The 12,982-nt window shown below is 48.7% G+C and overlaps 7 non-coding genes and 1 pseudogene across 7 annotated transcripts; all 8 read right to left on the reverse strand.

The window, feature by feature from the left end:
- Window positions 1-2,040: 2,040 nt before the first annotated feature.
- LOC135029465 (U1 spliceosomal RNA) lies at window positions 2,041-2,204 on the reverse strand. Its single transcript, XR_010225597.1, has one exon. It is a non-coding gene; the product is annotated as a U1 spliceosomal RNA (small nuclear RNA).
- Window positions 2,205-2,875: 671 nt separating this feature from the next.
- LOC135029384 (U1 spliceosomal RNA) lies at window positions 2,876-3,038 on the reverse strand. The gene has a single exon (XR_010225524.1). It is a non-coding gene; the product is annotated as a U1 spliceosomal RNA (small nuclear RNA).
- A 152-nt stretch (window positions 3,039-3,190) lies between these two features.
- LOC135029463 (U1 spliceosomal RNA) lies at window positions 3,191-3,354 on the reverse strand. Its single transcript, XR_010225595.1, has one exon. It is a non-coding gene; the product is annotated as a U1 spliceosomal RNA (small nuclear RNA).
- A 671-nt stretch (window positions 3,355-4,025) lies between these two features.
- LOC135029328 (U1 spliceosomal RNA) lies at window positions 4,026-4,188 on the reverse strand. Its single transcript, XR_010225480.1, has one exon. It is a non-coding gene; the product is annotated as a U1 spliceosomal RNA (small nuclear RNA).
- A 152-nt stretch (window positions 4,189-4,340) lies between these two features.
- Window positions 4,341-4,504, reverse strand: LOC135029456 (U1 spliceosomal RNA). The gene has a single exon (XR_010225588.1). It is a non-coding gene; the product is annotated as a U1 spliceosomal RNA (small nuclear RNA).
- A 702-nt stretch (window positions 4,505-5,206) lies between these two features.
- LOC135029379 (U1 spliceosomal RNA) lies at window positions 5,207-5,341 on the reverse strand (annotated as a pseudogene).
- A 152-nt stretch (window positions 5,342-5,493) lies between these two features.
- LOC135029248 (U1 spliceosomal RNA) lies at window positions 5,494-5,657 on the reverse strand. The gene has a single exon (XR_010225407.1). It is a non-coding gene; the product is annotated as a U1 spliceosomal RNA (small nuclear RNA).
- A 6,731-nt stretch (window positions 5,658-12,388) lies between these two features.
- Window positions 12,389-12,552, reverse strand: LOC135029475 (U1 spliceosomal RNA). The gene has a single exon (XR_010225607.1). It is a non-coding gene; the product is annotated as a U1 spliceosomal RNA (small nuclear RNA).
- Between the last annotated feature and the right edge of the window lie 430 nt (window positions 12,553-12,982).

Here is a 12,982-nt window from a genome sequence, read left to right on the forward strand (position 1 = left end):
TCTTCCTAAGGTCAGTCACACACACACCGCCCTTCCGGATCACGAGGCCGCTGATGAAGGGGAGCGTGGCCGTAGGGGGTGGACCGTGTGCGCACTGGCGTGGACACTGATTACTGGGCAGCCGCTCCACTAGCCACCAGGTACAGTTAAGGAGCACAGGTCTGGGAGTTTTACTCCTATATTAACCCAATTTTGTACTGCCCGCAGCGCATTGTGATAGGTAATAGGGCCTGATTCAGGTTGGATTGCAATCACAATAAGCGATCCAACTGCAAAAATTGCTAAGAGCATACGCATGTGCCTGCATTTTCTGCGGCACCCCGCAGAGAATGCGATCGCCTCTGCCTGTCAATCGGGGCGGGGGGGGGGGGGGAGAGGGGGGTCAGCAACACTCCATTTCCAAGTCAGGGATGGAGCGGTGCGGGGGCAAGGCTTCAAAATGGGGTCTGCAACGGAGGAGACACAGGGGGCGTGGTCACAGCGGCTGTATGACATCACATTCAGCCGCTGTGATCACAAAAATGGTGGCGGCTTCCTGCGCGCACATACAGTCTGCACCAGCAGGAGGCTACACCATTTTATATGATCACGCTGAACTGCAGTGCGACTGCAATTACAGCATGGTCAAGAATGGAGGCGTCATGCTCGGTGGCCATGCACTGTCACTGTGCAGGAGCCAGCACCGCACACACACTAGTCCCCGGGTGCAGCCCCCAACCCCCGGGACACCCGGAGCAACAAAATGTAGATTCAGGCCACCAGGCCACGCCCCTACCTATGAAACCATGCCTCCTTTTTACCATTGCACTGCTTATCTGCGCGCACTGCATTACAATCTCCCTCGCCACCTCTCTGGGTGTCACCAGTGATAGTGACACCTCTGCCATGCTTGTAGCAGCTGGTCCTAAGATCTACGCCTCAAGCCCTGAGTGTTTGCCCTTGTGACTTGTTGATCATCATAGCGAAGCAGATGCTTACAGAAAACTGCAGGGGCTTAGATTGAAAATAAAAAAATTGATGGGTATAAGGTAGAGAGGAGCGGGTTCGGTTCTCCGAGAACCGAATTCCCGACGAACTCCACGTGGTTTACACTGGTCCGAGGCAGGCTCGGTTGTTCCCGCCTGACTCGGAAAACCTGAACAAGGGAAAATGTCATCATCCCGCTGTCGGATTCTCGCGAGATTCGGATTCCATATAAAGAGCTGCGCGTTGCCGCCATTTTTACTCGTGCATTGAAGAGAGAGCGGAGAGGACGTGGCTATGTTCTCTCAGTGGAAATCTCAATATCAGTGCTCAGTATCAGTGGTTACTTATTGCTGCTCAGTAATACTAGTAGTGTGTCTCTCCTGCTCAGTGTCAGTTCTCAGTAGTATCCTCATCAGTGCTCAGTATCACTGCTCATTGTCTTGTGCTGCATTGTGGTGCTCAGCATACTACAGTACATTACTAATAGTCCAGTGCTGCATCTTGCTGCTCAGTGTCAGTTCTAGTATCCTCATCAGTGCTCACTATCACTGCTCATTACATTGTGGTGTTCTGTATACTACAGTAACATAGTAATATAGTAACATATAGTAACATAGTTTTTGAGGTTGAATAGAGGCAAATTGCCCATCGTGTTCAACCTGTTTTAAGTTGTGATGATTCTACATACTTGCTGAATAATGTTTTATGACTAGTTAACTACTATAACTCATGTTACCCCCGGATTAACCATGTTGATATTTTAAGTATTATAACCTTGGATAGCTTTTTCATTCAGAAATGTATCCATTCCTTTTTTAAATCCAATTACAGAGTCCGCCATTACCACCTTCCCTGGCAGGGAATTCCACATCCTGATTGCCCTAACAGTGAAGATCATAGTATCTCACCTGGCAGGTAAGTAGGAGTTGGGCTAGAGCTGTGGAGGATTGCTGCTCGGGCACCCCCTGTCAAGTGAAGGAGATCCAACTGAGGCAGCACAAGGGAACTCTCGAAAGAAGAACAAGGCTAGAGGAAGATCTGAGACAAAGAAATCTGACTTTTACCAGAGCTGACCAGAGGAAAGCACAAACACAGTCCCCCACTACCACAAATAATGCAGTCGAGTTTCCCACATTTGGGGAAATCACAGGGGTCAGCATACCCAGAGTGCAATGAATGAACCTCACCCTGGGAGAACAATCTTCATGACCATGGTATCTCCTATGCAAAATAAGTATGATTTGGGATAGGGCTGGGGAGGGCCGCTGCTCAGGCACATCTCTGTCAAGTAAAGGAGATTCAACTGAGGCAACACAAGGGAACTCTCATCTGGGGACAACAACTGCAGGGAGAACACATATTTTCAGATGAACATGGGAGGGCAGAAGGCTGCCTAATACTGAAGCACCCCCAAACAACAAACCAAATGCAACTACTAGTGCAAGCATTCCTGGGGGAAGGCCTGCAGCAGATGGATTTGCATATGGTGATGTCATCCAAGCAGTGGGTCAAAGTTGGCTTCAACCCTCGTCTGCATATGAAAATAAAAATGGAGTGTGCAGGGCATGGCGGCCTTTTGCGGCGCTTGGATGACCCCTAGTTCGCATTAAACACCTCCACCTTCCTTCGGTGTGGGGCTCATGTTGGCTATGCCCCAGCCCCTGAAGCATTCAAGCTGATTTCTTGCAGCAGCTGGGCACTGTAACAGCTCCAGAGCTGCTCTTTAAAGCAAGTAAAAGGGTGTGGGCCCTGCAGCACTACCTGTAGTTTGCATTGTGCTTTGGAAGGCACAAAGTAAGCAGACGGGAGAAGTCAGGATAGTGCACAAGGGCATAGAAGGGAGCGGCTCAAGAAAAGAGAAGTGGAAACAGACAGCAAACTAGGCTGGAGAGAGACCTGAGACAAAGAGATCTGAATTATACGAGAGCCGACCAGAGGAAACACAAATTATGTAATCAAGTGTCCCACATTTGGGGAAATCGTAGGAGCAGCACACCCAGAGTGCATTGGGTGAGCCTTGCCCTGGGAGAAGCACCTTCCTGATCATAGTATCTCACCTGGCAGGTAAGTAGGAGTTGGGCTAGAGCTGGGGAGGGTCGCTGTTCGGGCACCCCCCTGTCAAGTGAAGGAGCTCCAACTGAGGCAGCACAAGGAAACTCTCGAAAAAAGAACAAGGCTAGAGGAAGATCTGAGACAAAGAAATCTGACTTTTACCAGAGCTGACCAGAGGAAAGCACAAACACAGTCCCCCACTACCACAAATAATGCAGTCGAGTTTCCCACATTTGGGGAAATCACAGGGGTCAGCATACCCAGAATGCAATGAATGAACCTCACCCTGGGAGAACAATCTTCATGACAATGGTATCTCCTATGCAAAATAAGTATGATTTGGGATAGGGCTGGGGAGGGCCGCTGCTCAGGCACATCTCTGTCAAGTAAAGGAGATTCAACTGAGGCAGCACAAGGGAACTCTCATCTGGGGACAACAACTGCAGGGAGAACACATATTTTCAGATGAACATGGGAGAGCAGAAGGCTGCCTAATACTGAAGCACCCCCAAACAACAAACCAAATGCAACAACTAGTACAAGCATTCCTGGGAAAAGGTCTGCAGAAGACGGATTTGCATACGGTGATGTCATCCAAGCAGTGGGCCAAAGTTGGCTGGAACCCTCATCTGCATATGAAAAGAGAAAAGGGGTATGCAGGGCATGGCGGCCTTTTGCGGCGCTTGGATGACCCTTAGTTCGCATTAAACACCTCCACCCTCCGTCGGTGTGGGGCTCATGTTGGCTATGCCCCAGCCCCTGAAGCATTCAAGCTGATTTCTTGCAGCAGCTGGGCACTGTAACAGCTCCAGAGCTGCTCTGAAAGGCAAGTAAAAGGGTGTGGGCCCTGCAGCACTACCTGTAGTTTGCATTGTGCGTTGGAAGGCACAAAGTAAGCAGACAGGAGAAGTCAGGAGAGTGCACAAGGGCATAGAAGGCAGCGGCTCAAGAAAAGAGAAGTGGAAACAGACAGCAAACTAGGCTGGAGAGAGACCTGAGACAAAGAGATCTGAATTATACGAGAGCCGACCAGGGGAAACACAAATTATGCAGTCAAGTTTCCCACATTTGGGGAAATCGCAGGAGCAGCACACCCAGAGTGCAATGGGTGAGCCTTGCCCTGGGAGAAGCACCTTCATGATCATAGTATCTCACCTGGCAGGTATGTAGGAGTTGGGCTAGAGCTGGGGAGGGTCGCTGCTTGGGTACCCCCCTGTCAAGTGAAGGAGATCAAACTGAGGCAGCACAATGGAACTCTCGAAAGAAGAACAAGGCTAGAGGAAGATCTGAGACAAAGAAATCTGACTTTTACCAGAGCTGACCAGAGGAAAACACAAACACAGTCCCCCACTACCACAAATAATGCAGTTGAGTTTCCCACATTTGGGGAAATCACAGGGGTCAGCATACCCAGAATGCAATGAATGAACCTCACCCTGGGAGAACAATCTTTATGACCATGGTATCTCCTATGCAAAATAAGTATGATTTGGGAAAGGGCTGGGGAGGGCCGCTGCTCAGGCACATCTCTGTCAAGTAAAGGAGATTCAACAGAGGCAGCACAAAGGAACTCTCATCTGGGGACAACAACTGCCGGGAGAACACATATTTTCAGATGAACATGGGAGGGCAGAAGGCTGCCTAATACTGAAGCACCCCCAAACAACAAACCAAATGCAACAACTAGTTCAAGCATTCCAGGGGGAAGGTCTGCAGAAGACGGATTTGCATACAGTGATGTCATCCAAGCAGTGGGCCAAAGTTGGCTGGAACCCTCATCTGCATATGAAAAGAGAAAAGGGGTATGCAGGGCATGGCGGCCTTTTGCGGCGCTTGGATGACCCTTAGTTCGCATTAAACACCCCCACCCTCCTTCGGTGTGGGGCTCATGTTGGCCATGCCCCAGCCCCTGAAGCATTCAAGCTGATTTCTTTCAGCAGCTTGGCACTGTAACAGCTCCAGAGCTGCTCTGTAAGGCAAGTAAAAGGGTGTGGGCCCTGCAGCACTACCTGTAGTTTGCATTGTGCATCGGAAGGCACAAAGTAAGCAGACAGGAGGAGAAGTCAGGATAGTGCACAAGGGTGTAGAAGGGAGGGGCTCAAGAAAAAAGAAGTGGAAACAGACAGCAAACTAGGCTGGAGAGAGACCTGAGACAAAGAGATCTGAATTATATGAGAGCCGACTAGGGGAAACACAAATTATGCAGTCAAGTTTCCCACATTTGGGGAAATCGCAGGGGCAGCACACCCAGAGTGCAATGGGTGAGCCTTGCCCTGGGAGAAGCAACTTCATGATCATAGTATCTAACCTGGCAGGTAAGTAGGAGTTGGGCTAGAGCTGGGGAGGGTCGCTGCTCGGGCACCCCCCTGTCAAGTGAAGGAGATCCAACTGAGGCAGCACAAGGGAACTCTTGAAAGAAGAACAAGGCTAGAGGAAGATCTGAGACAAAGAAATCTGACTTTTACCAGAGCTGACCAGAGGAAAGCACAAACACAGTCCCCCACTACCACAAATAATGCAGTTGAGTTTCCCACATTTGGGGAAATCACAGAGGTCAGCATACCCAGAATGCAATGAATGAACCTAACCCTGGGAGAACAATCTTCATGACCATGTTATCTCCTATGCAAAATAAGTATGATTTGGGATAGGGCTGGGGAGGGCCGCTGCTCAGGCACATCTCTGTCAAGTAAAGGAGATTCAACTGAGGCAGCACAAGGGAACTCTCATCTGGGGACAACAACTGCAGGGAGAACACATATTTTCAGATGAACATGGGAGGGCAGAAGGCTGCCTAATACTGAAGCACCCCCAAACAACAAACCAAATGCAACAACTAGTGCAAGCATTCCTGGGGGAAGGCCTGCCGCAGATGGATTTGCATATGGTGATGTCATCCAAGCAGTGGGTCAAAGTTGGCTTCAACCCTCGTCTGCATATGAAAAGAGAAAAGGGGCATGCAGGGCATGGCGGCCTTTTGCGGCGCTTGGCTGACCCCTAGTTTGCATTAAACACCTCCACCCTCCGTCGGTGTGGGGCTCTTGTTGGCTATGCCCCAGCACCTGAAGCATTCAAGCTGATTTCTTGCTGCAGCTGGGCACTGTAACAGCTCCAGAGCTGCTCTGTAAGGCAAGGTAAAAGGGTGTGGGCCCTGCAGCACTACCTGTAGTTTGCATTGTGCGTTGGAAGGCACAAAGTAAGCAGACAGGAGAAGTCAGGAGAGTGCACAAGGGCATAGAAGGCAGCGGCTCAAGAAAAGAGAAGTGGAAACAGACAGCAAACTAGGCTGGAGAGAGACCTGAGACAAAGAGATCTGAATTACACCAGGTCCGTCATTATATTATATATACCTACAGTAGTTATATATATATTTTTTTATATCATTAATTATCATCTCTATACTAGCAGACGCAGTACGGTAGTCCACGGCTGTGGCTATCTCTGTGTCGTCAGTGCTCGTCCATAATTGTATACCTACCTACCTGTGGTGGAAGTTTTTTTCTATCTTCTTCATACTAGTAGTTTAGCAGTCTGCTGACAGTGTCCACCAGGTCCGTCATTATATTATATATACCTACAGTAGTTATATATATATTTTTTTTATATCATTAATTATCATCTCTATACTAGCAGACGCAGTACGGTAGTCCACGGCTGTAGCTACCTCTGTGTCGTCAGTCACTCGTCATCCATAAGTATACTAGTATCCATCCATCTCCATTGTTTACCTGAGGTGCCTTTTAGTTGTGCCTATTAAAATATGGAGAACAAAAATGTTGAGGTTCCAAAAATAGGGAAAGATCAAGATCCACTTCCACCTCGTGCTGAAGCTGCTGCCACTAGTCATGGCCGAGACGATGAAATTCCATCAACGTCGTCTGCCAAGGCCGATGCCCAATGTCATAGTACAGAGCATGTAAAATCCAAAACACAAAAGATCAGTAAAAAAAGGACTCAAAAATCTAAATAAAAATCGTCGGAGGAGAAGCGTAAACTTGCCAATATGCCATTTACCACACGGAGTGGCAAGGAACGGCTGAGGCCCTGGCCTATGTTCATGGCTAGTGGTTCAGCTTCACATGAGGATGGAAGCACTCAGCCTCTCGCTAGAAAAATGAAAAGACTTAAGCTGGCAAAAGCACAGCAAAGAACTGTGCGTTCTTCAAAATCACAAATCCACAAGGAGAGTCCAATTGTGTCGGTTGCGATGCCTGACCTTCCCAACACTGGACGTGAAGAGCATGCACCTTCCACCATTTGCACGCCCCCTGCAAGTGCTGGAAGGAGCACCCGCAGTCCAGTTCCTGATAGTCAGATTGAAGATGTCAGTGTTGAAGTACACCAGGATGAGGAGGATATGGGTGTTGCTGGCGCTGGGGAGGAAATTGACAAGGAGGATTCTGATGGTGAGGTGGTTTGTTTAAGTCAGGCACCCGGCGAGACACCTGTTGTCCGTGGGAGGAATATGGCCATTGACATGCCTGGTGAAAATACCAAAAAAATCAGCTCTTCGGTGTGGAAGTATTTCAACAGAAATGCGGACAACAGGTGTCAAGCCGTGTGTTGCCTTTGTCAAGCTGTAATAAGTAGGGGTACGGACGTTAACCACCTCGGAACATCCTCCCTTATACGTCACCTGCAGCGCATTCATCATAAGTCAGTGACAAGTTCAAAAACTTTGGGCGACAGCGGAAGCAGTCCACTGACCAGTAAATCCCTTCCTCTTGTAACCAAGCTCACGCAAACCACCCCACCAACTCCCTCAGTGTCAATTTCCTCCTTCCCCAGGAATGCCAATAGTCCTGCAGGCCATGTCACTGACAATTCTGACGAGTTCTCTCCTGCCTGGGATTCCTCCGATGCATCCTTGAGTGTAACGCCTACTGCTGCTGGCGCTGCTGTTGTTGCTGCTGGGAGTCGATGGTCATCCCAGAGGGGAAGTCGTAAGACCACTTTTACTACTTCCACCAAGCAATTGACTGTCCAACAGTCTTTTGCAAGGAAGATGAAATATCACAGCAGTCATCCTGCTGCAAAGCGGATAACTGAGGCCTTGGCATCCTGGGCAGTGAGAAACGTGGTTCCGGTATCCATCATTACTTCAGAGCCAACTATAGACTTGATTGAGGTACTGTGTCCCCGGTACCAAATACCATCTAGGTTCCATTTCTCTAGGCAGGCGATACCGAAAATGTACACAGACCTCAGAAAAAGACTCACCAGTGTCCTAAAAAATGCAGTTGTACCCAATGTCCACTTAACCACGGACATGTGGACAAGTGGAGCAGGGCAGACTCAGGACTATATGACTGTGACAGCCCACTGGGTAGATGTATTGACTCCCGCCGCAAGAACAGCAGCGGCGGCACCAGTAGCAGCATCTCGCAAACGCCAACTCTTTCCTAGGCAGGCTACGCTTTGTATCACCGCTTTCCAGAATACGCACACAGCTGAAAACCTCTTACGGCAACTAAGGAAGATCATCACAGAATGGCTTACCCCAATTGGACTCTCCTGTGGATTTGTGGCATCGGACAACGCCAGCAATATTGTGCGTGCATTATATCTGGGCAAATTCCAGCACGTCCCATGTTTTGCACATACCTTGAATTTGGTGGTGCAGAATTATTTAAAAAACGACAGGGGCGTGCAAGAGATGCTGTCGGTGGCAACAAGAATTGCGGGACACTTTCGGCGTACAGGCACCACGTACAGAAGACTGGAGCAACACCAAAAACGCCTGAACCTGCCCTGCCATCATCTGAAGCAAGAAGTGGTAACGAGGTGGAATTCAACCCTCTATATGCTTCAGAGGATGGAGGAGCAGCAAAAGGCCATTCAAGCCTATACATCTGACCACGATATAGGAGGTGGAATGCACCTGTCTCAAGCGCAGTGGAGAATGATTTCAACGTTGTGCAAGGTTCTGCAACCTTTTGAACTTGCCACACGTGAAGTCAGTTCAGACACTGCCAGCCTGAGTCAGGTCATTCCCGTCATCAGGCTTTTGCAGAAGAAGCTGGAGACATTGAAGGAGGAGCTAAGACAGAGCGATTCCGCTAGGCATGTGGGACTTGTGGATGGAGCCCTTCATTCGCTTAACCAGGATTCACGGGTGGTCAATCTGTTGAAATCAGAGCACTACATTTTGGCCACCGTGCTCGATCCTAGATTTAAAACCTACGTTGTATCTCTCTTTCCGGCAGACACAAGTCTGCAGGGGTTCAAAGACCTGCTGGTGAGAAAATTATCAAGTCAAGCGGAACTTGATCGGTCAACAGCTCCTCCTTCACATTCTCCCGCAATTGGGGGTGCGAGGAAAGGCTCAGAATTCCGAGCCCACCCGCTGGCGGTGATGCAGGGCAGTCTGGAGCGACTGCTGATGCTGACATCTGGTCCGGACTGAAGGACCTGCCAACGATTACGGACATGTCGTCTACTGTCACTGCATATGATTCTCTCACCATTGAAAGAATGGTGGAGGATTATATGAGTGACCGCATCCAAGTAGGCACGTCAGACAGTCCGTACGTATACTGGCAGGAAAAAGAGGCAATTTGGAGGCCCTTGCACAAACTGGCTTTATTCTACCTAAGTTGCCCTCCCACAAGTGTGTACTCCGAAAGAGTGTTTAGTGCCGCCGCTCACCTTGTCAGCAATCGGCGTACGAGGTTACTTCCAGAAAATGTGGAGAAGATGATGTTCATTAAAATGAATTATAATCAATTTCTCCGTGGAGACATTGACCAGCAGCAATTGCCTCCACAAAGTATACAGGGAGCTGAGATGGTGGATTCCAGTGGGGACGAATTGATAATCTGTGAGGAGGGGGATGTACACGGTGATGAATCGGAGGATGATGAGGTGGACATCTTGCCTCTATAGAGCCAGTTTGTGCAAGGAGAGATTAATTGCTTCTTTTTTGGTGGGGGTCCAAACCAACCCGTCATTTCAGTCACAGTCGTGTGGCAGACCCTGTCACTGAAATGATGGGTTGGTTAAAGTGTGCATGTCCTGTTTATACAACATAAGGGTGGGTGGGAGGGCCCAAGGCAATTCCACCTTGCACCTCTTTTTTCTTTTATTTTTCTTTGCGTCATGTGCTGTTTGGGGAGTGTTTTTTGGAAGGGCCATCCTGCGTGACACTGCAGTGCCACTCCTAGATGGGCCAGGTGTTTGTGTCGGCCACTTGGGTCGCTGAGCTTAGTCACACAGCTACCTCATTGCGCCTCTTTTTTTCTTTGCGTCATGTGCTGTTTGGGGAGTGTTTTTTGGAAGGGCCATCCTGCGTGACACTGCAGTGACACTCCTAGATGGGCCAGGTGTTTGTGTCGTCCACTTGGGTCGCTGAGCTTAGTCACACAGCTACCTCATTGCGCCTCTTTTTTTCTTTGCGTCATGTGCTGTTTGGGGAGTGTTTTTTGGAAGGGCCATCCTGCGTGACACTGCAGTGCCACTCCTAGATGGGCCAGGTGTTTGTGTCGGCCACTTGGGTCGCTGAGCTTAGTCACACAGCTACCTCATTGCGCCTCTTTTTTTCTTTGCGTCATGTGCTGTTTGGGGAGTGTTTTTTGGAAGGGCCATCATGCGTGACACTGCAGTGCCACTCCTAGATGGGCCAGGTGTTTGTGTCGGCCACTTGGGTCACTGAGCTTAGTCATCCAGCGACCTCGGTGCAAATTTTAGGACTAAAAATAATATTGTGAGGTGTGAGGTGTTAAGAATAGACTGAAAATGAGTGGAAATTATGGTTATTGAGGTTAATAATACTTTGGGATCAAAATGACTCCCAAATTCTATGATTTAAGCTGTTTTTTAGGGTTTTTTGAAAAAAACACCCGAATCCAAAACACACCCGAATCCGACAAAAAAAATTCGGTGAGGTTTAGCCAAAACGCGTTCGAACCCAAAACACGGCCGCGGAACCGAACCCAAAACCAAAACACAAAACCCGAAAAATTTCCGGTGCACATCTCTAGTGGCCATGCCATGTCACTGTGCAGGAGCCAGCACCGCTCACACACTAGTCCCCGGTGCAGCCCCCAACCCCCGGGACACCCGGAGCAACAAAATGTAGATTCAGGCCACCAGGCCACGCCCCTACCTATGAAACCATGCCTCCTTTTTACCATTGCGCTGCTTATCTGCGCGCACTGCATTACAATCTCCCTCGCCACCTCTCTGGGTGTCACCAGTGATAGTGACACCTCTGCCATGCTTGTAGCAGCTGGTCCTAAGATCTACGCCTCAAGCCCTGAGTGTTTGCCCTTGTGACTTGTTGATCATCATAGCAAAGCAGATGCTTACAGAAAACTGCAGGGGCTTAGATTGAAAATAAAAAAAATTGATGGGTATAAGGTAGAGAGGAGCGGGTTCGGTTCTCCGAGAACCGAATTCCCCACGAACTCCACGTGGTTTACACTGGTACGAGGCAGGCTCGGTTGTTCCCGCCTGACTCGGAAAACCTGAACAAGGGAAAATGTCATCATCCCGCTGTCGGATTCTCGCGAGATTCGGATTCCATATAAAGAGCTGCGCGTTGCCGCCATTTTTACTCGTGCATTGAAGAGAGAGCGGAGAGGACGTGGCTATGTTCTCTCAGTGGAAATCTCAATATCAGTGCTCAGTATCAGTGGATACTTATTGCTGCTCAGTAATACTAGTAGTGTGTCTCTCCTGCTCAGTGTCAGTTCTCAGTAGTATCCTCATCAGTGCTCAGTATCACTGCTCATTGTCTTGTGCTGCATTGTTGTGCTCAGCATACTACAGTACATTACTAATAGTCCAGTGCTGCATCTTGCTGCTCAGTGTCAGTTCTAGTATCCTCATCAGTGCTCACTATCACTGCTCATTGCATTGTGGTGTTCTGTATACTACAGTAACATAGTAATATAGTAACATATAGTAACATAGTTTTTGAGGTTGAATAGAGGCAAATTGCCCATCGTGTTCAACCTGTTTTAAGTTGTGATGATTCTACATACTTGCTGAATAATGTTTTATGACTAGTTAGCTACTACAACTCATGTTACCCCCGGATTAACCATGTTGATATTTTAAGTATTATAACCTTGGATAGCTTTTTCATTCAGAAATGTATCCATTCCTTTTTTAAATCCAATTACAGAGTCCGCCATTACCACCTTCCCTGGCAGGGAATTCCACATCCTGATTGCCCTAACAGTGAAGATCATAGTATCTCTCCTGGCAGGTAAGTAGGAGTTGGGCCAGAGCTGTGGAGGATTGCTGCTCGGGCACCCCCTGTCAAGTGAAGGAGATCCAACTGATGCAGCACAAGGGAACTCTCGAAAGAAGAACAAGGCTAGAGGAAGATCTGAGACAAAGAAATCTGACTTTTACCAGAGCTGACCAGAGGAAAGCACAAACACAGTCCCCCACTACCACAAATAATGCAGTCGAGTTTCCCACATTTGGGGAAATCACAGGGGTCAGCATACCCAGAATGCAATGAATGAACCTCACCCTGGGAGAACAATCTTCATGACCATGGTATCGCCTATGCAAAATAAGTATGATTTGGGATAGGGCTGGGGAGGGCCGCTGCTCAGGCACATCTCTGTCAAGTAAAGGAGATTCAACTGAGGCAGCACAAGGGAACTCTCATCTGGAGACAACAACTGCAGGGAGAACACATATTTTCAGATGAACATGGGAGGGCAGAAGGCTGCCTAATACTGAAGCACCCCCAAACAACAAACCAAATGCAACAACTAGTACAAGCATTCCTGGGGGAAGTTCTGCAGAAGATGGATTTGCATACGGTGATGTCATCCAAGCAGTGGGCCAAAGTTGGCTGGAACCCTCATCTGCATATGAAAAGAGAAAAGGGGTATGCAGGGCATGGCGGACTTTTGCGGCGCTTGGATGACCCTTAGTTCGCATTAAACACCCCCACCCTCCTTCGGTGTGGGGCTCATGTTGACAATGCCCCAGCCCCTGAAGC

This window comes from Pseudophryne corroboree, unplaced genomic scaffold (assembly GCF_028390025.1).
Source record: "Pseudophryne corroboree isolate aPseCor3 unplaced genomic scaffold, aPseCor3.hap2 scaffold_485, whole genome shotgun sequence".
Lineage (NCBI taxonomy): Eukaryota > Metazoa > Chordata > Amphibia > Anura > Myobatrachidae > Pseudophryne > Pseudophryne corroboree.